This window comes from Diabrotica undecimpunctata, chromosome 4 (genome assembly GCF_040954645.1).
Source record: "Diabrotica undecimpunctata isolate CICGRU chromosome 4, icDiaUnde3, whole genome shotgun sequence".
Classification (NCBI taxonomy): Eukaryota; Metazoa; Arthropoda; class Insecta; order Coleoptera; family Chrysomelidae; genus Diabrotica; species Diabrotica undecimpunctata.
In genome coordinates this window covers 141932746-141959880 of record NC_092806.1, presented here as the reverse complement: position 1 = coordinate 141959880, position 27135 = coordinate 141932746, and the positions used below count along the sequence as shown (strand labels likewise).

Below are 27135 nucleotides of genomic sequence, written 5' to 3'. Positions count from 1 at the left end.
TTTTAGATTGAGATATGTTCCCAGACTCTGGAAAGTAGCCGAAGTCATTATGGTCGCCAAACTAGGCAAACCTCCTAATGAAGTGATATCATATCGACCAATATCACTCCTTCCGGTGATGTCAAAACTATTTGAAAAACTTCTATTAAAAAGATTAAAACCAATAATAGAAAGAAAAAATCTTATACCAAATCATCAATTTGGTTTAAGAAATAAACATTCTACTATAGATCAAGTTCACAGAATAACGAATATAATAGATAAAATATTAGAACAAAAGAAAGTCTGTTCTACAATCTTCTTGGACGCAACACAGGCATTTGATAAAATCTAGCAAGAGGGTTTAAACTATAAACTAAGAATGTTCATGCCTAAAAAGTATTCAGAAATCTTAGAATCATACATTAAAAATAGACATTTCAGAGTAAAACAAGAAGAAGTGTACACCGACTTAAGGGAGATCAAAGCTGGCGTACCACAAGGGAGTGTATTAGGTCCGGTCCTGTACCTATTATATACGTGTGATATTCCAGAGCTAGAACAAAACCCTATTGCCACCTTCGCGGATGATACAGCCATATTAGATTCTAGTGAAGAAGCGACTGATAAGTTGAAACTATCAGTAAATACAAACTTGGACCAGAAAATGGCGAGTAAAATTAAATGAGACTACATCTGCACACATTAACTTTACAAATAAAAAAATAGAAAATTTCCTAGTTGGGTGTCACACTAGTGAGCTGCGCTGGAAAGTCCTTGTCAAAAATAAAAAAAGGGGAGCTTGATATTAGATATAAGAAATGGTATTGGCTGATTGGAAAAAATTCAACATTATCAATTCATAATAAATTATCCATTTACAAGCAAGTACTGAGGCCAGTATGGGTATATGGGTGCCAACTCTGGGGCTGTACCCAGAGCTAGTAATCCACATATTATCATGAGATTTCAAAATAAAGTATTAAGGATTATTGTTGATGCTCCTTGGTATATCCGTAACAGCAACCTCCACCAATACCTGGGTATGGAAACTGTAACTAAAGTAATCAAGAGAACAGCAGCAAGTCACGAGAAAGGCTGCGTAGTCATGTGAATGTCGACGCAATCCAGCTTCTTGACAACACTGAACTAAAGAGACGACTCATAAGGACAAAACCATTTGAGTCCTATTTATGGACTAACAAAAATTCAGGAAATTTGGTTTTAGCATTTACCAAAGCAAAAAATCTGAATTTGGTTTCGAAAATTAGTTTACGGATTTTAATATCAGATGTCGCTATTTGTGTCTTTACGATGCCATGTTGGAGTTGCTTCCTAAGACAGAAAAGATTTATTTTCACTTTCAGAGCAACTGTGAATAGCCGTTCTAAAGAGCCTTTAGGGCGAAATACGTATAAGCGGATACAAAGACGCACTGTACGTGAAATCAAATCTTAACTGTCTTTTGCTCCTTATATAAAATGAATTTAATTAATAAAATGATTTATTTAAATGTACTTACACATTTTTGAATGAAGCCATGCTGCGAACGTTATTCAAGGTCTATTTTGATGTACACTGTATGAAAACTACGAGCGAAATAAATGGTTTGCAATAATAAACTGCTTACTTGCATGGTCAGGAATAAACTTGTAAACAAACGGCCACTGGTAAATTCGACATATTTGCTTGGAACATATTTTTGTTAGTTGGGTCGTTAACGACCCGTTGGGCATAAATAGGTTAAGAGCCTATTTTGTTTATCTTTAAACGAATACTATTCGAGATTCGTGTCATTTATCATCTTTGTTAAATTTCTGTAGCTATTTTCGTCGTTTACATTAATCTTTATATTTCCACCTACTAGCATGCTATTCTCCTTTCATAAATTGTTGAGAGCACGAAATATGCCTCAAACTCATAAAACGGTCGTAAACCATAGGCGTTCCTGAGGTGTTTATTCATTAAATAATAATATAATATTTTTTAATACTGTTATATATATATATATATATATATATATATATATATATATATATAATATTAATAATATTTTAATACTAATATATTTAGCAAAAAAACAATTAAAACTTTCACGGCTGATGTTATGTAATTATATTATAATAATAAAAATAAGAATTTAACCATTAACAATTTTGTAAATAAGAATACCTTATCTCTTTGGATATTTCAATACTAATCTTCGCGTTTAATCACTTTACTAGAAAACCTGGAATTCATATCCGAAGGTACTATTCGTTGCAAGATAATTAGGATGGAATTCTCGAGATTTTTAATAATATAATGGGTATGCTTTGGCCACGTGCCTCGTTTGTTCAGTTTATATTCGAATCTTAACTTAAAAGGGTGAAGTTATTACGAACGAAAACAATTTTTTTGTTTAGTACGTTTTTGATCGCATGTAATTTACGGCTTGTCGATGTGTCCGCGACTACGGCAGTAATTAGCGTCTCGAATATTTCTTTTGCGAATTATATGCAGTGCGAGAGTGATTTTTTATTCCATATACCTACGAACATATACGTACCTTTCGCTCATGCTCGTTTTGTTGGATTGTTTGTGATGGCTTCATCATCAACATCATCAAGTTTTACACCGGTACTGTTGCGTACAGTCAGTAAGTCTGTCTATTCACCAAGAGAGAAGACTATTGTCCTGAATGTTCACGATGCTCTGGTTTCTCAGAATCCCACAAACACTGTTCGCAACATAGTCGAAAGTTGTGCCAACATGACTGGCGTAGGAGAGTCAACTATATATAGGTTCCTATCAGAAAGAAAAAAACACGGTATAGCTAACCCAAACACAAACGAACACTTAAAGAGAGGGAAAGAGCCTATTGAAATTAATGAATTTGCCAAAAATAATATAAAATTCATGGATTTTATTTCAAAAAAGAAATACCAAACCTAAACAAAATTTTACAAGAAGTTAGAGACGACCCGGATTTGCCTCATATCGGACGAACTAAATTGTGGCAAGTTTTAAAAGGATTAAATTTCCGGTGGGAGAAATCAGACCGAAAATTACTTTTGATTGACCGGGAGGAGATAATATGTTGGAGAAGAAATTATCTAAGATCCATACGAAAATTCCGGGCTGAAGGAAGGCCCATCTTCTACCAGGATGAAACGTGGGTAAACTCAGGTCATACTCTAAAAAAAAATTTGGTCAGATAAAAATATATTAAGCTCCAGGCAAGCCTTTATGGAAGGTTGGTCTACTGGTATCTCCCCACCTTCTGATAAAGGCAGTAGATTAATAATTTCTCACATTGGCAGTGAAAAAGGATTTGTTAAGCATGGTTTGTTGGAATTTCAGTCCAAAAGCACAAAAGACTATCACGAGGAGATGACAGCTGATGTTTTCGAAGAGTATTTTGAGCAGATGATTGAACACATACCACCAAATTCAATTATAGTATTAGATAATGCACCTTATCATTCACGACTAGTAGAAAGACTTCCAACGACTGCGTGGAAGAAACAGGATATTCTTGACTGGCTGCGGAATAAGTATCTGCCTTACGAAGATGGAATGGTAAAAGCAGAACTTCTAAAAATTGCCCTGCAACACAAATCTAAGTTTAAGGAATACGTAGTTGACAAAATGGCGGAAAGGCGAAACATTACAGTCCTTAGACTTCCACCCTACCACTGCGAAATAAATCCAATTGAACTCATTTGGGCACAAATAAAAAGTTATGTGGTTAGAAAAAATACGTTATATAAAATACAAGCTGTACGTGAATTGTTATACGAGTCTTTACAACATATTACAGAACAAAACTGGAAAGATGCAGTAAGGCATGTAATAGAAGAAGAACAAAAAATGTGGGATCTTGATAACATAATTGATGCGACCGTAGAGACACAACCGCTAATTATTAACCCTCAAGATGACTCGGATTCCGAAGTTGATCCTATTTATTTTGAATTTGAATAGTTTTCTAATCGTAATTATATAAGGTAAGTAAAAATAGTTGTAATCGTAAGGTATTAAAGGGGAAAGGCGCAAAATGTCACCTGTCAAAATGTTCAATGTGTTTTAAATGTATCCATTTTTTTTTTCAAATCCTGAGAAAACTAAACAGTATGTTTGAAAAATTTAAAGGCAGAATGAAATATTTATTAGAATAAATAAAAAGTTTCTTTTGCATGCAATATTTTCAATTAAAAATTATACTATATTTTCTCTTTTATTTTCACCCTTGTTACATAACATATTAAAATAAACATTGTAGAAGTTTTCAGGGACTTTCTGCCCTCAGTAATAATGTAATCTTTCATTCTGCGTTTAAATTTTTTTAAAATATTTATTAGTTTTCTACGGATTCGAAAATAATGGATACATTTAAAACACATTGAAAATTATGCCAGGCGACATTTGGCGCCTTTCCCCTTAATTAAATAAATGTATCTTTTACAAATTGCAAGAAACTTTTTATTTTTGAATAAAATAAATAAGTTTTATTAAAAAATACAATTTACATAAGTACAATTTAAAAAATATATTTATTTAGTTCAAATAAATGTTTCAATCATATACTCTACGATACTGGTCGTTCATTTCTAACCATTCAAATTACCCCCGTAATAGGATTATAAGGTATTGTATTCCTTCAGATATAAGGTGGGTTAGTCGAAAACGTCTTAAACCGTCAGTTTTAGGTTGGTTTTTACTATTATATCGTATTACCTATCCTCTCTGTATTTCAGTTTTCTAATTAGGGTTAAACTTGTAGTGAGCTATCAACAAATTGTGAACCGACTGTAGTTTGATATGACATTTGCTTACCTTTTAGGTGTCTCACTAGGGCGTTGTATTTGTTTAATTTGTTTATAATGATTGATGGTGGTTTACGTGCCGTTTGAGTCTCTTTTTGTTTACTTTTCTGTTGATGGTGATGGTACTTCCTTTGAGTACTGGCTTGCCTTCTTTCTTTTATTTGCGTTTCGAACTCGAGTCGTCATTTTGCTGATGTTTTTCTTTCTCTATTTTCTATTGCAGAGTATCTATTTGGATTTTCATTTGTTGTACGTTCATCCTTAGATTGTCAGTTTCTTGTTTTTTCTGTACCCAGGCGTTATATAACATCTGTTCATTTTGGCTTCTTGTTCAATTCTCATTAAAGAGCAGTTAATTTTGTTGGGGAAACATATTGACTTTTTTTACATTTTCTCACACCCATCTCACACGATAGTTCGGAGTATTTGACTATTTAAAGATTTAATAGTTTATCTATCTCTTTGTGAATATACAACTTTTATACTCTATTACAAAAAGGATTTTTCGTTCTTTAAAATGATTATATTTATGAAGACCTAAAGTGGCACAAGTGACAGCTTCGACGAGCAATCGTAGTATCGTGTCAAGAAAAGAAGCCATTTCGACTAGAGATTCTGTGAGTGATAATAATGATAATTTCCGAGTTAATTTGTGAAAAAAAATTTTTTGACTTATGTTATGTTGTGTGTATTAAAATAATAATGATTTTCAATATCGGTACACAAATTCACGTAAAACCAAATCCTCACTTTTATTGCACTCACAAATCAAGCATCAAAAGTGTGCCAGCTCCTAACTCTTTTCTATAAATACTGTACAATATAAGAGGAACGGTTTCGTGCAGGACCGTTATGAGGAATATTTCCAGTTATTAAATAAAAAATTTTATACTCGTAATATAACTTAAACCTAGTAAATGTTTATGTAAATGACGGATAACAACAATAACCTACCTTAATAAATGCTGTCATGAATACAGACTAAGAATGAATTTGAAAAAAACTAAATATGATCATGTCTAAATCAACAGATGCAAACATCCAACTGATTGTTGAAGATACTGTAATTGACCGTGTGGATATCTACAAGTACTTAGGAACAAGAATTACATCAAATGTAGACCAAACCAAAAGAAATTAATACACGTATTGAAATAGCACGTACATCATTCATTAAACTTAAAAAGTTTCTTTGTTGTCGGGATAATAATTTTGGTGTTACAGAAGAAACCTAGGAATATCATGGACTCAAACGTAGAAGTTACTAGAAGAATAGGAAATGAAGCTGAAATAATATTGACTATCAAAAGAAGAAAACTTGAGTACTTAGGACATGTGATAAGAGGGCTAAAATACTCATTATTGAAACTTATTATGCAAGGTAAAATTCGAGGAAAGTGAAATGTGGAAAGACGAAGAATATTGTGGCTTAAGAAGTTAAAGGAATGCTTTAAATGCAGTAGTGCAGAACTATTAAGAGCGACATCAACAGGGTCTGCATAGTCATGATGATTGCCAACTTTCAATAGGAAATGGAACTTGAAGAATGAAGTAGATGTTGGAAATAAGATACCCAACGTATCATGAACTTTGTGTATTCCATATTGTGCGTAACGATGTACAACTTAATAATCGTATTTTATTTTAATCAGAATACCATTTATTTTTAAAAGAAACCTTTTATATTATGATTAGTACTGATAACTTTGTACTAAGATTTGATTTCTCATTTCCTCTGAAATTAAAAACAATTCACGTAAACACAAAATAATTGGCAGTTCAATTACCAGAAATTCCTAATTTGGAGATGGACTAAAATCAAAAATACTCTAAATAGAGCTGGAAACAAGCCAGTCTTTTAGGAGCGTTATGGAAGAAGTTGGATACCACTTGGTACCCTTTGTTTTTCATTAATATTCTGGCCGATATCGCTCTCCTTTCCAATCGGATATAAGTTTTAGTAAAAGATATGTTTTTTGAACGATTCATGTACCTAAATTAGGGTTTAAAATTGTTCAAAACGCTTTGTTTTCCTAGTTTTTTCCTAAATTTTCCGTCTAGTATTGTGTTCTTCTGAAATCTATACGTTATAGGTACTACTTAATTCAATAAACCAAAGAACAGGAGGAGATTTTCCTAGGTAAGTTGGTAACTACAGCTCTCCTTCACACGTTTGCCAAATCAAAGCTCAACAATTCTGAAAATATCGTTTTACCAAATGTGGAACCACCAAATAAGACAACTCAGCTCAAACTAACCAATTTTTTGGAAGACCAAACAACTATGGAATGACCTTTATCTAAATTAAGATTCTATTCACTGAAAAAGTAATAACCTAAAGCAAGAATTCTTTGAAAATATGATCCCACATTTTCATGGGAAATTCTAAAGAAAGAAAAGTGACGAGGTCAGCAGGAGCAGTATGAAAACATTATCAGTGAGCGGAAACAGTTATAAACATTTCCACATATACTTTGATTCTATTTTCTATTAACTATTTGCTGTCCAATTATCAGATGAAACCTAAGAAAGACATTATTCCAGACCATGGCCTTGAAACTAAAAAAAAAATATGTACCATTTTATCAAGTCATTTTTTATAAACCAATCGTAGTTTAGCAAATTGGTTTCTTATACATCTTCCCTTGGAACTCTTGTACCAGCTTGTACAGGTCTAGTGGACATAGTAATGGCTACATAGTATGCAGCTAAAATCTCTAAAAAGTAGGCCCATTAAATGTAGACTCTTTGACTGGCGCGTGTCCAATAAGGAAGCCTGTTATGACTCTGCTGATTCCTGTCTGTTTCCGCAGAGACTTTAGTACCAGCACTAAATGTCCGTTCAATATACATTCTTCTATGTGGGTATACTGCGTATACTTTCCGATTGAGAGTTACGTTTGTTCAGATCCAGACTTTTTTCCGGTCTTAGACTTGATTTGTGCCACTTCTGTGGCTGGCTCTAGAACGAAGTATTTGGTAGCTAATTTTCTTCTCACAAATTCATCAGCTCTTTCCTTGCCACATAATCTCCGGTGACCTGAAACTCACAGCAGTGTGACACTGTTATGGTGCGCCAGTCTGTCGAGTTCTTCTTGACATTTCATCCTAGCTTAGAATTAAACTTAGCTCTGCGTAAATCTCTGCCTCTTAGTGGAAAAGACATATTTACCCACTTGGAAAGTGCTATTTTAGGCTTGTGTTTGAATATCATATGGTCATAAATTATCATCCATTAGGTATTCCTGCAGCAGCTAAAAAATACCTTGAGATGTTAAGAGAGGTGGTGATTCCGGAATTGCAAAATAATTCAACTTATGAAAGCATTCCTTTCATCTGGCAGCAAGATGATGCACCACTACACTATGGTTTACAAATAAGAGATTTTTTAAGCAATACGTCTGAGGAATGGATTGAACGGCGTGGATTAATCAAAACTGACCTCCAAGGTCATGTGACCTAACATCATGCGATTTTTCATTGTGTGGCATAATAAAAATGCAGTGTTCAAGCGAAAGCGAAAAAATTAGATGAATTAAAGAAACACGTCTAAGCCGAGATCCTTTCATTGCACACACAAGCAGGTTTGTGCAGAGCAATCTGTAATTCGGTCATCAAACGCTGTAATTTATGTATTAAACAAGAAGGTAAACGATTTGAACATTTGTTGAAATGAATTATATTTTTGAAATCGCATTTTATTTTAAATAATTTTCAGTAAAGCGACTTTTCCTCCATCCTATATAAGCTCCTGAAAGAAGTAATAGAGGAATTTCTAAAAAGATATAATGATATACGATTACGCGAGACTTAATTGTGAAGAATATTAATGTTTATATTAGTGTTGCCCAAATGCAAGAACAAGACGAGACTTGGAGACAGTCTTGGTCTTGGTCTTGCGCCAATACACCTGGTCTTGGTCTTGGTCTTGGTATTGCACTCCCGGTCTTGGTCTTGGTCTTGGTCTTGCAGCAAGAGTCTTGCGAGTCTTGCAGTTACCCATTAGACTATTGCTATTTATTAAACGGGAGTTTGAAGCCAGGATTTAAGCGATCCGTGCTTATGCTCTAACTAACCCAGCTATCTACCATGCCCCACGAAAGTTAATCAAACATGGTTAAAACACAAAAAAACCAAATTAATGACATAAACTTGAGACTGTATTTTAAAGAACATTTTCTGTCTAGAAAGGTATTGATGAACCTCCACCATATATGAAATGGAAATCTTAAAAAAGATTGGTACATGGCAAAAATTAACATACAGGTATCAAGGGCACATATTCTTTAGGTGATAAGATAACAAACTATAATCCACTTATTAAAGCAACATAAATGTTATTAACAATCTTAGCTCTACTTTTATATAAAAAACTAACTTGAAAAAATAAAGAATAAGTAAGAAAGCAATGATAATCAAAAGAAGTTATTTTAAATTAAGGAGATATCTACTTAATAAATACAGTAATTTACCAAAATAAAGTAGTAGGAACATTTTTTTAGGAACCAGAATTTTGGTTTTTCAGGAAGAAATATTTGTAATTCTTTTTTGTGAAAAGATATTAGATGCTTCCTTAAACCTGAAGTGTTTCTGTTTTTCATTTTCATTTTAACCTTTCTATGTAGGCACAATTTAAACAAAGCAATTTGAGATGCATGAATTATTTTGAAAAACTCTTCAAATTTGCTTTTAGGTCTAAGATCTATAATTCCAATGCTTACTACTCCGACTAAAACTATTTGAATCTTTGTCCCCCATGTCAAATTGTAAATTTGTCAAATGAAGTTTAGTGATGTAGAAAAAGTAACTACATACTACAATAAATGTCCGTTACTATTCAATACCCTAAGTATCTAATAACAAACCGAGAATCATATATCGATACTTCGTTATTCTAAATATTTCGGTATTTTGTTTACATTGTAAGCGACATTATCTGTTATTAATAAACTTTTGAATATTAGTCGTGCTCTTTCAGCAAATTTGGTTTAACCGAATAATCTCATCGCACACTCAGCAGAAACAATGTCTTAGGCCGATAAGATTTGTTTATTTAGATTCCTCCTAACTAAATTATAATGGGAAAAAAATTGAATTATTAAGTGGGTGTCCGTAATAATAAGTGTTATATTTTTTATTAGCCAAGGTGACATATTTTTAAAAAATTTCGATACGATACGATATTACTGTCGGCGTAGCAATGCAAGATTATTTTATGATTAGAGGGCGGCTATTCTCAAAATCTGGACAATTAATTTCAGAGCGAAGAAGTCGTATGCTGGAAAAGAATGTACCAAATATTTTATTTTTACATTGTAATTATGACCTCTGAGCACGTGTCAAATGTGTTGTTTTTAATGAATATTTTGATTGATGATTTTGATTTATGTTTATGGTATTGTTCGTAATGCGCATAAGTCCAGTTTTTCAAATTTTTATTACATATTTTTTTGCGTCTCATAGAGTCTTTAAGCATATACCCGAACTACAATACTCGCTAAAACGACACTCCGTCCTAACTGCAAGACGCAAGAGTCTCGCAGGCTTAGTCTTGTTCTTGCGTAAATCTTGCACGGTCAGTCTTGGTCTTGGTCTTGCTAAAATTAGGCGGTCTTGGCCTTGGTCTTGCGAAAACGCAAGAACAAGACCAAGACTGCAAGACCAAGACCGATTTTGGGCAACACTAGTTTATATTATTTAAGATAGAAAAATATTGAAAAATATATTTGAGAAAATCTACATGACAACAAAAAATGATATACAAAATACTTCACATCTTCACTTTTCACTCGTAGCCAGTCCTGCACACCCGAAACGTCATAAATCAGCATACCTCGTAAAAGATGTCATTGTCATTCTGACCAAGAACACGGCTCCTTAAATTTTAGTACACACCGTGACGATACTTACCTACATAATATGGAAATTCGAAAGCCGCAATAGTTTCGGATATAACAAGTTCATAACTTCCAATACTAAGCGAAACCCTTTTGGGGTAGAATCACTTGTTTCGGGGTTTTAGTTTTCAAAATTAAACTTCGGGTTAGGCCGAGTTTAGTTTCAGTTTCGATATTTTTCGGATATTATAGCAGCATTTACATGATTTACAAATAAAGTTATTCTGGAGACCCATTTCTACAGGGTATAATTCAAGAATACAACTGTCATTTCGTTTTACTCATACATACAACTTGAGTTGACTTATCAATCTTTTAAAAAACATGCATAAAGTTACTTAAGCCAAAATAAAATTGAAAAAATATATTTGTCGCTTTTTTATGAATTGAACTGTCATTATCTTTTACTTACTAATTTATTTTTCAATTTAATTCTCCTTTATCTTCTTTAATACCTGCAAAAATTGTTTTGAAGATTTTGTTTTCTATGTGTTTACTCTGTCTTCGTGTAGTTAATATATTGCTCATGTTCTGCTTGCATATTGGACTTTTTTGCACGTGAAAAGCGTGATATGTAGTACATGTGACCTTGGTTTTATGAACAAGCATTGTAAATTATTAATATATTTACCTGTTCAGCACACGGCATACGAGTTATCAATTTTATTGCCCTTGTTCGTGGTGTGGGAGGGGTTTTTGCCCACTTAATTTTTTTTATCTTTTCCAACCAAGTAAGGTACTTGTGAGGGAGTGACTTCTACGTCCTCATCTTCAATTTCATTCTCAGAATAAGAATATATTGTTTATATTGTTTGCGTCTCTAGTATATCCTCTTAGCTTAATTACTATTTAAATGGGAATAAGCCACAATTAAAGGTTAAAGTACGTTTATTGACGTTTCAATTTCCGAAGTGGAAATTGAAACGTCAATAAACGTACTTTAACCTTTAATTGTGGCTTATTCCCATTTAAATAGTAATTACTTTAACATGCCACAAGAAAATAGCTTCAGAACAATATCCTCTTAGCTGTCTTTGTTGTTGTTTTTCACTACCTCCTTATTGTGTTCATCTTCACCAAGACAGTCTAATATTAGCCGCTGTAGTAGCAGCTCTTTTTCATACGATACCATCTATAAGATAATTATATTATTAGTCATAAAAACAATTTTTGGAATACTGTTTTATATCTTTTATGAAATACAAAGAAAATACACCAAATCTTTCAATATGTTTATCTGTGAAATTACTATGTAATTGTTATTGACTTTCTTATACATTTGCATAGCTTGGCACATTTTCTAATTTAGGAATTTTATACAGAACTTGTACCTTTCTATTTTTTCGTATTATTACACCTAATCCTAATCTTGTCTGATCGAACAAATCGAACAAACCAGCTGTAACTCTGTGAATACCAAAGGCTGCAGTTTGTAATGCTGTAGAAGACTGGATTAAAGACAGTCATGAGCGATATTGGGAATCCCTAAACAAACACATGGAAAAATCTTCATTGGTGGACCATGTAGAAAAAGAGGAACTGCTTCATATAGGCAGGAACAAACTGAGAACAAAAACGGGAATTTGACCAGGTATGCACTAGTAAGAGAATTTCTGAATGAAATAGGCATTTACAATGGAGACCTTAACTTCAGACTCTGTGACAAGCAAAAGAGTTGTACCAAATTTTACAGGATACAAAAATTCTAGACTGGGTGTGGGATACAACAATGGGCAGCAAACACAATAATCTTCAACTTCAGTGATATCGAAGATCGTTTGGATCAGACGGGCTCTTGTCTTCTTGTTCTGGATATCAAAAAACCATCTTATCTTCTTATTATGGTGCGATCTTTATTAAAGGTTGACTACAATCTCAGCGAAGTAATGAATGCGAGTCCAAACCAATCCGATCTCATATATTTTTTTCACGTTTGTTTGAGTCTTTCCAGTCCACTTTTGCCTTCTGCATTTCCTTTGATACTGCATTTCAAAAGCTTTGTTCTGTTTTGAATCCGATGGTAAAGGTAAAACTTTATTTTATGAAATCAACTCTCCTTTTTTTAGTGAGCCTTTGAAGAAACTCCCCATCGCGTACATTTTTCTTCTGGGGTATTTTCAAGAGTCTTTCATAAATTCATAACACTAAGGCTTCTGAGAGGCTTAAAATGTTGATAGTGCTTTGAGCTTTCACAGCCATATAAGAGATTTGAGTAATGTTAGCTCTGAATAAGACATAATATATATGAAAATACAACTACGATAGTACAACTAGACGAAAATACAAATCCCATCCCTAATAAGAGAGGAGATTTACAAGGCGACGTAATATCTCCAAAGCTTATTAATCTAGCCCTAAAAGACGTCTTTGAAACTACAAATTGGTCAACATATGGCATCAAAGTTAATGGCAACAAGTTAAACCACATCAGATTCGCTTAAGACATCGTGATTATAGCGAACATATTCGAGGAAATACAAATTATAATGTTATGATTGTACAGTTAGTCTTTATAATTAAAGATTTAATAAAATAATGAAATACATTATGTCAAAAAATTTACTTAAAGATTCCTTTATAAAAGGTATAATAATAAACAAAACTATCGGGCTACATCAACGTTTTGGAATAAATTTTCCATCAGCAGTGCTATCAGGATGTACATGTTTAGAGCCACTAAATACATGGGTAAAACCATTTAAATGTTATATGATTACCTTTGAGTTACATTTTTGATAATTAAAAATTAGGATATTTAAGGTAAAACTAGGTTATTTGACATATTTGACATATTTGATATATTTGACAAATTTGACATATTTGACATATTTGACATATTTGACATAATTGACATATTTGACATATTTGACATATTTGACATATTTGACATATTTGACATATTTGACATATTTGACATATTTGACATATTTGACATATTTGACATATTTAAACAATAGGAATTAATTACATGGCAACGTAAGACCCCAGGAATTTAGTTTCCCTGTAGACATTATGTTAGTGTAAGTACTTCCCAAATAGGAAATAACTTTTTAAAACACATTTAGCCCAGGACGCTGTCGGCTTAATTCCAAAAGTGTCAAATTTTTCGAAGATATTTTCACAACAACGAAGTTATAACATCCGTGTGTACTTCTTTTTCTTCTAAAGGTGTCTATCTTCTAGTGACTTAGTCTTAACGATCACATTGTCTCATCTTATTCTATTCACACAGCTCAAAATAGATCAGTTGACGTTATAGACCAGTCCAATTCCTAAGATTAGCCAGCCAGAATATACAACTGCGTTCAGAACCTCTCCTGTCCTTAATCTTGCCTTGTAGAATCAACTTCGTGTTTACTTGGGGATTCAATTCAGTGCAAAATTCACCATTCCCGTTATTACCACTTTCTTCATTCATTGAATAGCGTTTCAAAACGCTGTTTATATCTGATCTTTCAGTACTGCTATTACCTTCCTCCTCTTCGTCGCTTATTTGAATTCCTTATTCACTTCCATCTTCGCACTTTCCAGCAATATAGTCAGACTCATCAGATGCTGTAATCGTATGTAAGTTAGTTAAATTAGGTACAGCTTTTTCTTACTTTTTCACTCAGAAGCAAGTTTACTTCTCTTTCACTGAAAGCGAAAAGTTTATCAATGATAAGTAATTCTGATCCCATATAAAATTCCGGTAAGGAACCAACGCCTCTACTAAATTATTGTTTGCAAAAAATCCTTAAATTTCAATTACTATTTAATATTTATTTATTAAATCTTATTTGCTTGTAATAGCAAAATGTATTCCTTAATTTTAATTTAAATAAGACTCAGATGACCCTGCACGTGCCACAATAAATAAATGTGAGGTAAGGTATTTCCATTGTTTTTGATATCAGTGTTGCTAATTGGCAACAGTACACTATGAATTACTGAAATATCTCATTTGTATGTAAAAGCTTTCTTTTAGACTACTTTCGATCCCTATTTGCTAAAGGTGACGATAATGAACCACCACCACCAGAGGTGACGACAAACGAAGAAATAAATATTGAGCAGGAAGAGGTAAAGAAAGCATTAAGAAAATTAAAAAACAAAAAATCACCAGGAGAGGACAGAATACCGAATGAACTACTAAAGTACGGAGGACCAGATCTTACCAAATAACTATTAAAACTAATCCAAAAAAGTATAGAACAAAACAGAATTCTTCAAGAATGGAGATCAAGCAGCCTAATACCTCTCTTCAAAAAGGGAGACAAATCGGATCCATAAAATTAGAGAGGAATTAATTTATTAAACACAACACTAAAATAAACAACCGAAGTGATCACAATTAAACTGAATGAAATTATAACACTAGCTGAAGAACAACAAGGTTTTAGGTCAGGAAGATCATGCACCAAATCTATATTTATAATAAGAAAGTGCAAGATAAATCATTAGAACACAACAAACCGGCATATCTATGTTTCGCAGAACTTAAGGAGGCATTTGACCGGGTCAAATTAAAAGGTTATCCACTTATTGTACGCGAGAGAGATACCTCTAGGAATAATCAAAACAATCGAAAATATCTACCAAAACAATACAATAAAAGTAAAAGTAGAAAAAGAACTAACCGACCCTATTAAACGCTCAATGGGATAAGACAGGGAAATTCCCTGAGTACTCTATTGTTCAACCTGATTATGGATGAAATAATAAAAGAAAGTAAGAACTAAAAAAGGATACCAAATGGAAGAAAAACAACTTAAAATAATCTACTATGCAGACAACCCAATACTACTCCCTCAAAGTGAAGATGATTTGCAACGTATGCTGTACCAATTTGATATAACCGTCAGAAAATTTAACATTTTAATTTCCAAAAAAAAAGACAAAATGCATGGTTATAACAGCACATTTACTAAGATGTAAATTGGAGCTGGAAGATAATAGAACAAGTGATGGAGTTTAAATATCTAGGAATCACATTATCTAGCTACTGAAAGCTCAAAACTGAAGTAGAAGGTCAAGTGAATAGAGTAAACAGAGCTGCAGGTTGCCTGAATGAAACAATATGTGGAAATAAAAATTCAGCAGAACTGAAAATACTTAAAAAAATTGATGATAAGACACTATGGGACAGAGCTATAAGTACATACAGATTGAACGAATTTAAAACGGAACATACAATTTAATATATGTCTGTTTGAACTGCATTTGAAATAGTGAACCAATATAAAACTTGGACAAAAATAAATCCATACCCGGTGATAGACATTGTGTAAAATATCGTTCAACTATTTGTCTCCTTTAAAGGAAAGAGGAGCTTGCCTAATAGTAAGAGAGATAGACGCGAAATTTTGAACTGGTCAGTAATATAACATTTCTTTATTGGAATATATTCATTGTAACTGGGTTAAGACTTTGCCTTACAGGCGGACGCCCCTCGTGGTACAGGGGGTGGCTATACAGGGATGAAGTTGTAATTTTTTTCGGAAAAATTAACTATCGATAACATGGCTGAAAATTTGCCCAGAGTAAGATCTTGGTAACACTAGACGAAATCCCAAAGGGAGGACGCGAGAGTGGATACATAAGGGGTGGCGAACAGGGGTGAAATTGCAATTTTTTGGGGAAAAATTAACGATAAGTAATATGTCCGCCATTTTCATGGCTCATTATTTAGCCCCTAAAACTCTAAATCCAAAAGAGCGGACAGCTGGGTTGGTACAGAGAGCCATAAAGCGGGGTCAAATGTACCACTTGCCTGCGCATTTTAGGTCTCAGTAACAATTTTCAAACTGATTTTATTATGATATTTTTATACCGATTGATTTGAAAATTTGTATGCTCACTTCTGTTACTATTCTGAGAAGCGTCAAGTAGAGTTTTCCACAAAATTTTCCAAAAAAATTTCCGTAAATGAAAATTTTCGTAATGTTTTGAGGTAAAATCTAATTTGTAGAATCCTTCAGATTTTCTGTCAGTTATACCATGATTTTTTTCCAAAACTTTTTTTTCCGATGTTTCCGATTTTTCCGATCGGAAAAACGATTTTTCCGATAAGAAAAAAAAATTTAGAAAAACTTTAAAAATTTCGTCATTTTTCTCACTCTCATTGATGTCATCACATTCATCATCTTCGTCACTTTCACTTTCAATAATATCACATTCATTATCTGCTTCATTTTCAATCACTACTTCTCGAACTGATTCTGGCATCTGAGGTCCACTAAACCATTTGAATTTATATGTTTCATCTTCAAACTCCCAACCATGTTCTTCAACAATCAATTCTGTTGGTACTTTTTTATGAGCATTTGTCCAAATATTTGAAATATAATGGGCTTGCAGTAGATGTTGGTGTAATTCATCTTGACATGGTGGTAAGCTTGAAGCATCGAAATTTTTTAGTTTTTTTTTTAAAGGCTCGTTTACATGATGCAACTTATACTGTCGGTTAAATAGTGAAAATCTGACATCGTTTACTTTTCTTTTTGGAATTGTTCTCGTCAGTCCTGTTCCATATAAGTTATATATGAAAGTTTCTAAGGTTTCAAAAACTTCATTACAATCGAAGTCAGTTCCACCAAGTTGGATAAAAGCATCTTGATACTTATTACATTTAGCGCATGCGTCTAGATTTACTGATCTAAATGGAACGCGCATCATTATTATTTTAATATTTTAAAATAATAATGATGCAAAATTAATGTCCAAACAGAATTTGTAAAATTATAATTAACTAATGAAAAAAAAATCAATCAATTTGAAAGTTAAAAAAAATATTGAAAATATCTACAAAGTAAATTTCAAAACTTAAAAAATTGATAATTCCACTATTAAATTGATTTTTATTAATAATTATTTGTAAAATGTTAAAGGAATTCTACAAATTGAATTTTACCAATTGATAAATAGAATATTTTGTATTTGATTATTAATGTAATAGTAAATCAAATTTTTCTCATATCTGAACAACCATTATTTATGCAATATGAATTTAAAAACCTTTTTATTGTAATAAAAAATAAGTAAAATTACTATTTGTTATACCAAAAATATTTAATAGTTAACATTATAAAATTACTTTAATTTAATAAAATATCAAATATCAAACATTTATTCAATTAAAAATTAATTCGTAAAATATTTATATTTAAGAAAAAAATGTGATTTGTAAAGTAAATATGACTTTAGTTTGAAAAAAAAACATTATCGTAATATCATTTTAAAACTACAAAATATTATGATTTAAAAAAGTTTTTCTAAATTTTTTTTTATCGGAAAAATCGTTTAAAAATTTTTGGAAAAAAATCATGGTATAACTTACAGAAAATCGAAAGGATTCTACAAATTAGATTTTATCTCAAAAAATTACGAAAATTTTCATTTACGGAAATTTTTTTGGCAAATTTTGAGGAAAATTCTACTTGACGCTTCTCAGAATAGTGACAGAAGTGAGCATACAAATTTTCAAATCAATCGGTATAAAAATATCATAATAAAATCAGTTTGAAAATTGTTACCGAGACCTAAAATGCGCAGGCAAGTGGTACATTTGACCCCGTTTTATGGCTCTCTGTACCAACCCAGCTGTCCGCCCTTTTGGATTTAGAGTTTTTAGGGGCTAAATAATGAGCCATGAAAATGGCGGACATATTACTTATCGTTAATTTTTCCCCAAAAAATTGCAATTTCACCCCTGTCCGCCACCCCTTATGTATCCATTCTCGCGTCCGCCCTTTGGGATTTCGTCTAGTTATACCAAGATCTTACTCTGGGCAAATTTTCAGCCATATTATCGATAGTTAATTTTTCCGAAAAAAATTACAACTTCATCCCTGTATAGCCACCCTCTGTACCACGAGGGGCGTCCGCCTGTAAGGCAAAGTCTTAACCCAGTTACAATGAATATATTACAATAGAGAAATGTCATATTACTGATCAGTTCAAAATTTCGGCTCTATCTCTTGGACTATAAGGAAGCGATAAGTGGTTTGACAGCATAATAACTGCTTGTGTAGTCTAGTTTTCACAGTGATTCTAGGCAACCTATTTGGTTGGAGTTTTGACTTGTTCTTGAATGAGTTCAGAATCCAGCAGCCCGCTGAAGTATTGGATTTTTATAATATAATTAATTGACAACCTTTTGTTGGCCAACCACCTAGAGCGGAGTTGAGCCGAAATACATTGATTTCGTATGATCCGTTGTAAATTCGTTCAATCTGTATATACGACGTAGATGCAAGGTAGAGAACATTAAGATCTGGGTAAGAAATAGAAGAATAGAACGTAACGATCATATAAGCCGAATAACAACAAATATAGTCGTAAAGACGGCAAGAGACGTTTCCCAATAGGAAGAACATTTAAAAACAGACAGAGTCATGTCCACATAAAAAGAAGAAGTATGTGAAATGGGATTCATTTGTATCCATCAGTAAACATCAACTAGGGGCACCAAATAAAGTTACCTACAGTGGTCAAAGGATTAACATGTTTATAGCTGTTATTTAAAAAATAATAAAAGTCATCATTTGATGACTTCCCAATATATTATTTATTAATTTTGTCTATATGTACTCAGTAGTGATGTAACGAATGTCATTTTTTGAAAATTCACGAACGCGAATTCGAATATCTATGCAACTTAAATGTTATCTCGCTCGCACTGGTTTTCTCGTACACAAAAATAAATGAATTTTGAATTTAAAGTGTGATCAATGACTTATTACCATGAGTAAATCAAATTATAGTGAAATATGGACTTATTTTATATTTAGAATATGCTTCTTGATAAAATAGCCCTTTTTATATGTTCGGACGTATTTTTCAAATCAAAGAGTCTTCGTGTATTTATGCATCGGCAAATAATAAAATTCCCCAACTAGCTTCTGTAGAGTGGATCATTCTTGAAAAACTTATCGGTTTACTAGGACAATTTGAAGAAGTAACCAAAGAATTAAATGGGGTCAATGTTTCTATTTCTTCTGTAATTTCCTTAATCGCCACTATTGAAAAAGTTGTTTTTAATGATTTGATTCATCCGTTGAATACATTGGTGATACGATTACCGTCTTAAAAGACGAGCTCATTTGCAAATTTTCGGATTTAAGAATTTTCATTTATTTTTTGTTTTCTAATGAGAAATTAATTGATATTAAGTGTAAATCAATCTGAATCTAAAACTTAATTACATCATACCAAATAATAGAATAAAGTGAGGGCTGATAATCTGAATGGATAAAAGTAAACGGATTTTTATTGTGTTAACCTAATATTATCTTCAAATTGTTTTTTTTTCTGAAATTTATATTCGCAAAACATTCGCACAAATTTTGCGAATGCAAATGCTAATGCGAATATACAAAAATATGCGAATATTCGCGAATGCGAATATTCGTTACATCACTAGTGCTCAGTCTATCCATATTTTACCAGTTATTTATCCCTTTTTTACAAGAAAATATATTTGTAATAAAATAAAATTGTAATAGTTTACTGTAAAGCATCTGTTTGAAGTAAATATTATCCCTAACTGTTTCCAAAACAAAAGTCGAAACTTATAAATAGATTTAAACCGTTCTAAAGCCAAATTGTTTGTTTCCTTAAAGTACTTATGACGCAAAATACCATAAAACACCCAAATAGTCGGCTTTTTCCAATTTCCGAAGCAATTTACATATTAAAATATCGGCTTTCTCAAATTTAATCCCTAAACAATCACCAATCAACCGATCTTTGTCCGTCATAAAAACAGGTAACCAAAAATATATGCAAAACGGTACCCGGCAGCCCTAATAACACTTGCTGTCATAACGGTATACCGTTGTGTACGGAAACCACCCCCAATTTTGCCAATTCACCGCAAACCGCTTTGCAATTGCCTGAAATCGAAATAGAAGTGGGGGTGCTAGCTTTATTCCTATTGGTCAAGAAATTGCAAGAACAGTTTGCCAAAGATTTGACAAATAAATCCAAAAAATTTTCGGATATTTCATTTAGTCTATCTGTGTTAATAGAGTAGTTGCTGTAGTTACCTACCGGTTTAATAATCCTTTCGTTTTTCTTGGAAAAGTGGTGATTTTTGTGAAATATTGTAAGTATCTTGGTGGTGTCACACTTGTTTAATAAGCTTAACATAATATATAATTTACGTAACTTGTAACATGATCAAAAATTGTTTCTTATGATATATAAGTGGAGGTACTATCAACATATATATGTTGATATGCGTCTATATTCGTTGGTATTAATGAAATATGTATTAATGCGTTGGTTTAGTAGAATCAATTCATTTCTAAAACTTTTCCTGGTTTTGATATAGTTACACGAGTTTTTCTATATTATATTCTTTTTTTATTCAAGAATGTACCGAATATCTAGCTTTTTTATTTTTGATTTTGATAGAATCAATATTATAAATATTATATAATTTCTTTTCTACTTTTAGCTTTCTAGCTTGTTTTTGGTTTTCTTTGTATTATTCACTCTGTGAGTTTCCAACTCTATAATTCTATTCCAAGGCAACTCTATAATTAGGCAGGCATAACTTATTGTTCCATTATAGATAGTACTTTTGATAGATACCTATGAGATATGTTTTTTTTATTTGTTTTTATTACTTTAGAATAGTAATTAATAATATTCTTAAGAACTTTGAAGCGTTTCTTCTCCTGATTAGAATATTCTCTTCCTCTTCAATTATTTTTTATACCTTTATCATATCCTAGTTCTTTAGGATCCAGTTGCTAAATAGGAGATTCAAATAATACTGTCTTTCTGCCTACGGCTTTTTTTGAATAATTTCAGAACTTTTTTAGCTATTCGGTAGTCATTATCTTTTGAATAGTTCTTGATGGGCATGTGTAAAATGATTACGTTTATGTCATCTTATTCAATCATTTTCCAATTTTCGATTTGTTGCGTTGGTTTTATAAAAATATTCCATACACAGATTTCATCATGAAAATTTAGCTCTAGCGAGATTTATAGACAGAAACAATCAAAATTGGTAGAGTAAGATCACCAGTCCAAGTAGCGAGCGCTCCATTGGTCTTTGGACTACTCTAAGTTTGGTTGCTGTAGCCTGGGTTAAGGAAAGTGGTTCGACGCCGTAAGTTATGACTTCAAGCACACACTGGTGTAACATTTTCTTTTTCAAATAATGTGGCATGTTACTCTTGAAGATGTCTGATAGAGCTCCATATGCGGTTCGTGCTAAAGTTTATTCTTCTTTGCAGTTCACCAGTTTGGTGTCCCCAGCAATTTGCACTTCATGGCTTAAGTATTTATATTTAGGAATTAATACTATATCATTGTGTTCCTTACCAAAATTTATGTTCAAACCAACTTCATTCAATCATAGTTCCAATTCTTTGAAGTTATGTGTTATCAAAACGATTTCGTCCTCAAATCGTAGGTGGGAGAGCATTTCCCCAACTACATTGATCCCTTGGGCTTCCATTTCCAATTTTTTGGAAGCATGTGCCAGAACTGTCGTAAAGAGTTTGGGTGTCTCCTTGCCTGATTCCTCTTTTGACTTTTAGGTATTTTGTATCTTTGTATAGCCTTACGGTTATGGTTGCATTATATTATATATGGTTCACTATTTGTGAATAACTGGGGTGGTTTAACAGGTTTATGGGTCAGTAATTCTCGCTTATGGATCGCCCCTTTGTGTAATAAAATGGTAAGTACACTTTGCCATCTTGTAGATGTTTTACTTTGATGCAGACATAAGTTGAACAATTATTTCTTTATATTCTCTAAAAGTCTGTCTATTCTAATCATTGCGGCTTCTACAACTATATTATCTTCTCTCGGTGCTTTATTTCTTTTATTAAGAGTAAGACGGAAGTGCAACTTCACATACACCAATTAGTTTGGTGCTCAACAAGATCATGAATTTTAATAATAAAGAAATTTTCGTAGAGAATAGAAGATTGTTTCAACGACCGATATATAAATGGGTATATTTCGTATTCCCTCTTTTTCTGTAAGTCGTGTCTGATGATACAAAAGGGAAACAAGTATACCACGCTGCCGATAGACCTTGGCCCAGAAGATCCGGTACAAAATTTACTCTGAATTTACCTAAAGTGTTAAATAGAGATTCGTATCTATTATGTTTTTGCAAAATTCTCTTAGTGATATTTTTAATCAAGTCATTAGATGTAAGAGTGTGGTTTATGCAGAATGGACCTTTACCTCATTTCACATTAGCTATTAAAAATGATCTTACTGACACACTTCCTCAACGATGGAATGATAGAAAAACTGATTTTAAATGGCTGTCAGAAGTCCTGAGCATAATCCGCTTGACTTCTACTATATTTGGAGACATACATATGCATTTTTTAGTTTATGCCAAAAACATATAATTAAAGAGGCGAACTCTTGGGAAAAAAATACAAAATTCCGCGGGAACTCTATGTGGCAAGTGAAGATTTTTTAGCGTCTTCCTTTCCTTCCTTCTCTCCTCTTTTCAGTTAAATTATTTCTAGTGTCTTATATAGCTTGTATTACAAATTGGTTCATTGTTTATTATTTGAAATTTTCTTCTCATGACTCAACAGTTTAAACAAGATTACCAATATTATATATATATATATATAATGGCTAAACACCCCAGCGTGGGGTTAAACCGCGAATGCTTTCTATATCCTACTTCTTGGGTCGATCAGTCCATTTTGTTTATGTTATCTTCTTGACGAAAACTCTCCATTTTTTCCTGTCTCTAGTTTTTCCTCTCCCTTCTCTGACTCCTGCCCTTCTTCAACTTCTTGCAGTTAATTTGATCTTGGTCTTCCCTTTCTCTTTCTTCCTCCTGGATACCATTCTATGGATGTATGTATGTCACTGCTTCATCTCCTGCTCGCCAAATGTGACCTAGCCATCTAACTCTGCATTGCTTTATTTTAGTCACGATGTCTTCCTTAAGTTCTCTCTTAACCTTTGCGTTTGTTATACTTCTATATTCATTTTGCTCTATTCTGATTGGTCCTCATAATCTTCCTCTCCGCTATTCTTAAGTCTTCTTCATCTTTTTTGACCATTTTCATTGTTTCTCCTGCATATTACCAATATTACGTTTAAATTATATTTATTTATTTAATATACAGTGAAATTATTAGTAAAAAAAAGTGGAACATTAGGCAGTACTGTAGACTAGGGCGGAGCTTCATACTATGTTTTCTGTATTTTTAAAATTTAATATATTTAAAATGAAATAAAGTAATTTTATTATTAACATATTTTTATATTTTAAACAAATTTGCAAAATATATGATGATTAGAAACAAATAGATCGAGAGTAGTGAATCGATGTCATGAACCGATGTCATATTCTATGACGCTACCCGTGATGACGCCATCTTGTGGTGCTAGTTTCGTGACGCTCGCCTCAACATTTTACTATACAAAAAAATACAATTCTATAATAGAAGCTTCGCTTCAAAAATGATGTAACACTCTATTTTTCCTAATGCAACTTTTTATCACAGTATATTGGTCCAGAAGCATCATTTTGGTCTAATTCACCCGAGATTAATATATCTCAATAGTTGTCACCCTGTATAATTATAACTACAAGTATCTAGAAACAAATTAAAAGCATAAAAATTGCGTTTGTAAAAAAATGTTTTAAGAACAAGTTTGATTTTGGGATCAAATCTCTTTAACTTGAATAATAATAATTCTATTAAAAAGAACTAAAGTGATTAAAATACAAATTCTAGCAACAAACGCTAATCATTCTATTAAAAATAGTTTAAACATGTCGCTTTATCTACCAATATAGTTAGAGGCTTTTTTTAATGTTAATCTCATTAGTCCTGAGTCACTTTTATTGTCTTTCACTTTTAAATTAGTCCAATAATTGCATGTGCATTATTTTCAAATTAGTTCTTACAATTATTTTTCAATCTTTCAGAAAATCGATTTGTTGTTTAGGACGCTAATTTTCTTACGTAAACAATTGATAGTTTGCTAATATCATAATTTGGCGATTAAAAAATTCTAATATTTAAAATTTTTGATAATTTAATATTTCTTTATATAATGAAACGTGGGTCATACATTAAATGAGAGATTTTAGTGTATAGGGATTAGAATAGTAATTTTAAATGAACAAATCAATCAAAGTCATTACTAATTATTCTTAAGGAAAATAAAGGAATGTTCATTCTTTGTTCAGCATACATCATATCTTTGTTTTCCAATGGAGGTTGTATTTCCGGAGTCAGGCTTTTTCTGTTCGCAGACAGTGCTGGTTGGTACTCCTAAATTAGCAATGGACCGAAGTATGTTTTTCTAGCAAGTTCATCAGCTCTTTCATTTCCGGGTATTTCTCTGTGACCAGGTGTCCATACCAGTGTAATACCATCATGTTCCTGTTGTAAGTTTCTGCACCTGATCCTGCTGCAAGTTTAGGCATGACTGTATACCAAGTGCTACCATGTAGCCTAAATTTTCGAAAAATTTTTTCTAAAATTTGACTAATGTGATTTAAAATTAATTATAACAACAAAATGGACAATATCTCGACACAACAACCAAGTAATTTATCTATAAAAGATGTGTACAAAATTTAAGAAGGATCGATCAACTAGTTTTTGAGATACAGTGAACACTGACATAAAAAAATTATTCCGAGAAAAACGCGTTTTAAAATACTCGCCCAGTATCGTCTATTTCAGGCCCATAAAGCGACGTGCTTTCTGCTAAAATATTTAGAGCATCTTTTTACTCCTGCCTTCGACGTGCACTGTCTTTTTGTTGCATCTATCTATAGCTTTTTTTATCTAGAAATTCGATTGTTATCTGCCGCGAGTGCATAATTATGAGAACTTGACACTCTACTTATTCCAATTTCTATGTGATTGCTCACTCATCTCACTACTCACCACACTCACTCACCACACGTACCTACTTACCTCACTCATTCACTCACCTCAATGACTCATTTCAATCACTCCTTCCACCCACTCACCTTACTCACTAACTTCACTTACTCCTAAATGCCTATAACTTCATCAATTTTGATCCGATCACTCTGAAATTTCAACTGTAAGCTCCTGATGAGTTATTCCATCGAATAAAAAATAAAAAATTGTAAAAAAACCCTATCCCCCTTGTTTTAGGATGGATTGTTATTTTATTATCTCTGTCCAATATTTCTTATTCTTAATTTAAAATATAATCACTTTTACGCTAGATATATATACTTCAATGTTTTTCTGCAATGTTAAAGTTTCTTTAGAGTTTTCGACACTTTATTTTATATTTATTAGATAATTGTTCGTTCAAGATGTTGATAAGTCATTTTACAACAGATATCTTTGAGACAATACTTACAACAAAGACGTTAGCTTATTTACAATCCAAACAATTTAGGCTACCTTCGAATTGGGTAGACCATATAGAATTTAATAGGATCCGACTTATATTTGTTCATATTGACTTCCCAAAGGAATATTAGCGTAGAATTAGTACTTTCGATTCCATGGTGTAAATCTCGCTAAGGTTTTTCTTCCGTAATCTCTTATAGATATTTTTAATATTAAATATTTATGTCAGTGTGTAAAATTCTCATAATCTGGTCGATTATCTTCTTTTTTCTTTATAGTAGCTTTTGCTTGTTATCTTATGTTGTTGTGTGATACTGTCTTTATGTTTTGCATCTTTTCTATTTATTTGTTAGATTAATATCGACTAGTTTTATATATTTGAGGTTTTCAAATGGTACCTTACTGCACAATTTTAGCTTGGTTACAATTATTATTGATTAAAAAAAATTCAGCAGTTCCTCTTTATCTTCGGAAGTATAACCAGTTACGAGATCCAATTTCACTGCTTCCAAATGACTGAACCGGAGTTGCTCCTCTTACTTATTTGCTATATTTTTTCCTTATCCGCATTCAGCATTCTGAAGAAGGCTTATGAACTTGGGTGTCCTCTGATCCTGGAGTGAACCCGAAGTTAAGTCATCCTTAGTTTTCATTTGGTTCTGTTAGAAGATGTATCAGTTAACTAGTTAATATCATATGCAACGCGTAGATAATTAATTGATGCCATGTACCTAAAGGTTGTTTAATTATATAAGGTTTACCTCCTCTGGGAGGACCAAGGCAATGTTGCCACTGGCAAAGTGGTTCAGAAACCTACTGACAAGTTACATGAATAGCCTTCAATGAGTGGCTTTAATTTTTCAAAAGTTTTCTTGTAGTATACTAGTAGTAGTATACTACTTGTTGGTACTTGTCTACCTGTTATAGAGTACAAAAATTTAAGTCTCATATTCGACATTGCATGGCATTGCTTGAATATGCCATCTAAAAGATCTCAAAACTAAATGCATGACAAAACTTAATATTATAAAAACTATAGTTATTTGTTGATCTTTTATCACCTTTCTTGAAAATAGAGAACATGTATGATACATTCCACTCATCTGGAATCTC

General features: G+C 32.3%; 1 protein-coding gene across 2 annotated transcripts in view; it reads left to right on the top strand.

Moving 5' to 3' along the window:
- The window catches only part of LOC140438466 (nuclear factor interleukin-3-regulated protein-like), a 55858-nt gene that overhangs the window by 16816 nt on the left and 11907 nt on the right, over positions 1-27135 (top strand). Inside the window, exon 1 of one of the 2 annotated variants that reach the window (XM_072528137.1) lies at positions 20667-20771. The exons of the other annotated variant lie outside the window; for it this stretch is intronic. The gene's annotated coding sequence lies outside the window, so the exon portion shown is untranslated. Of the gene's footprint in view, positions 1-20666; positions 20772-27135 lie in introns of those variants that run through there. 2 annotated transcript variants of the gene reach the window in all.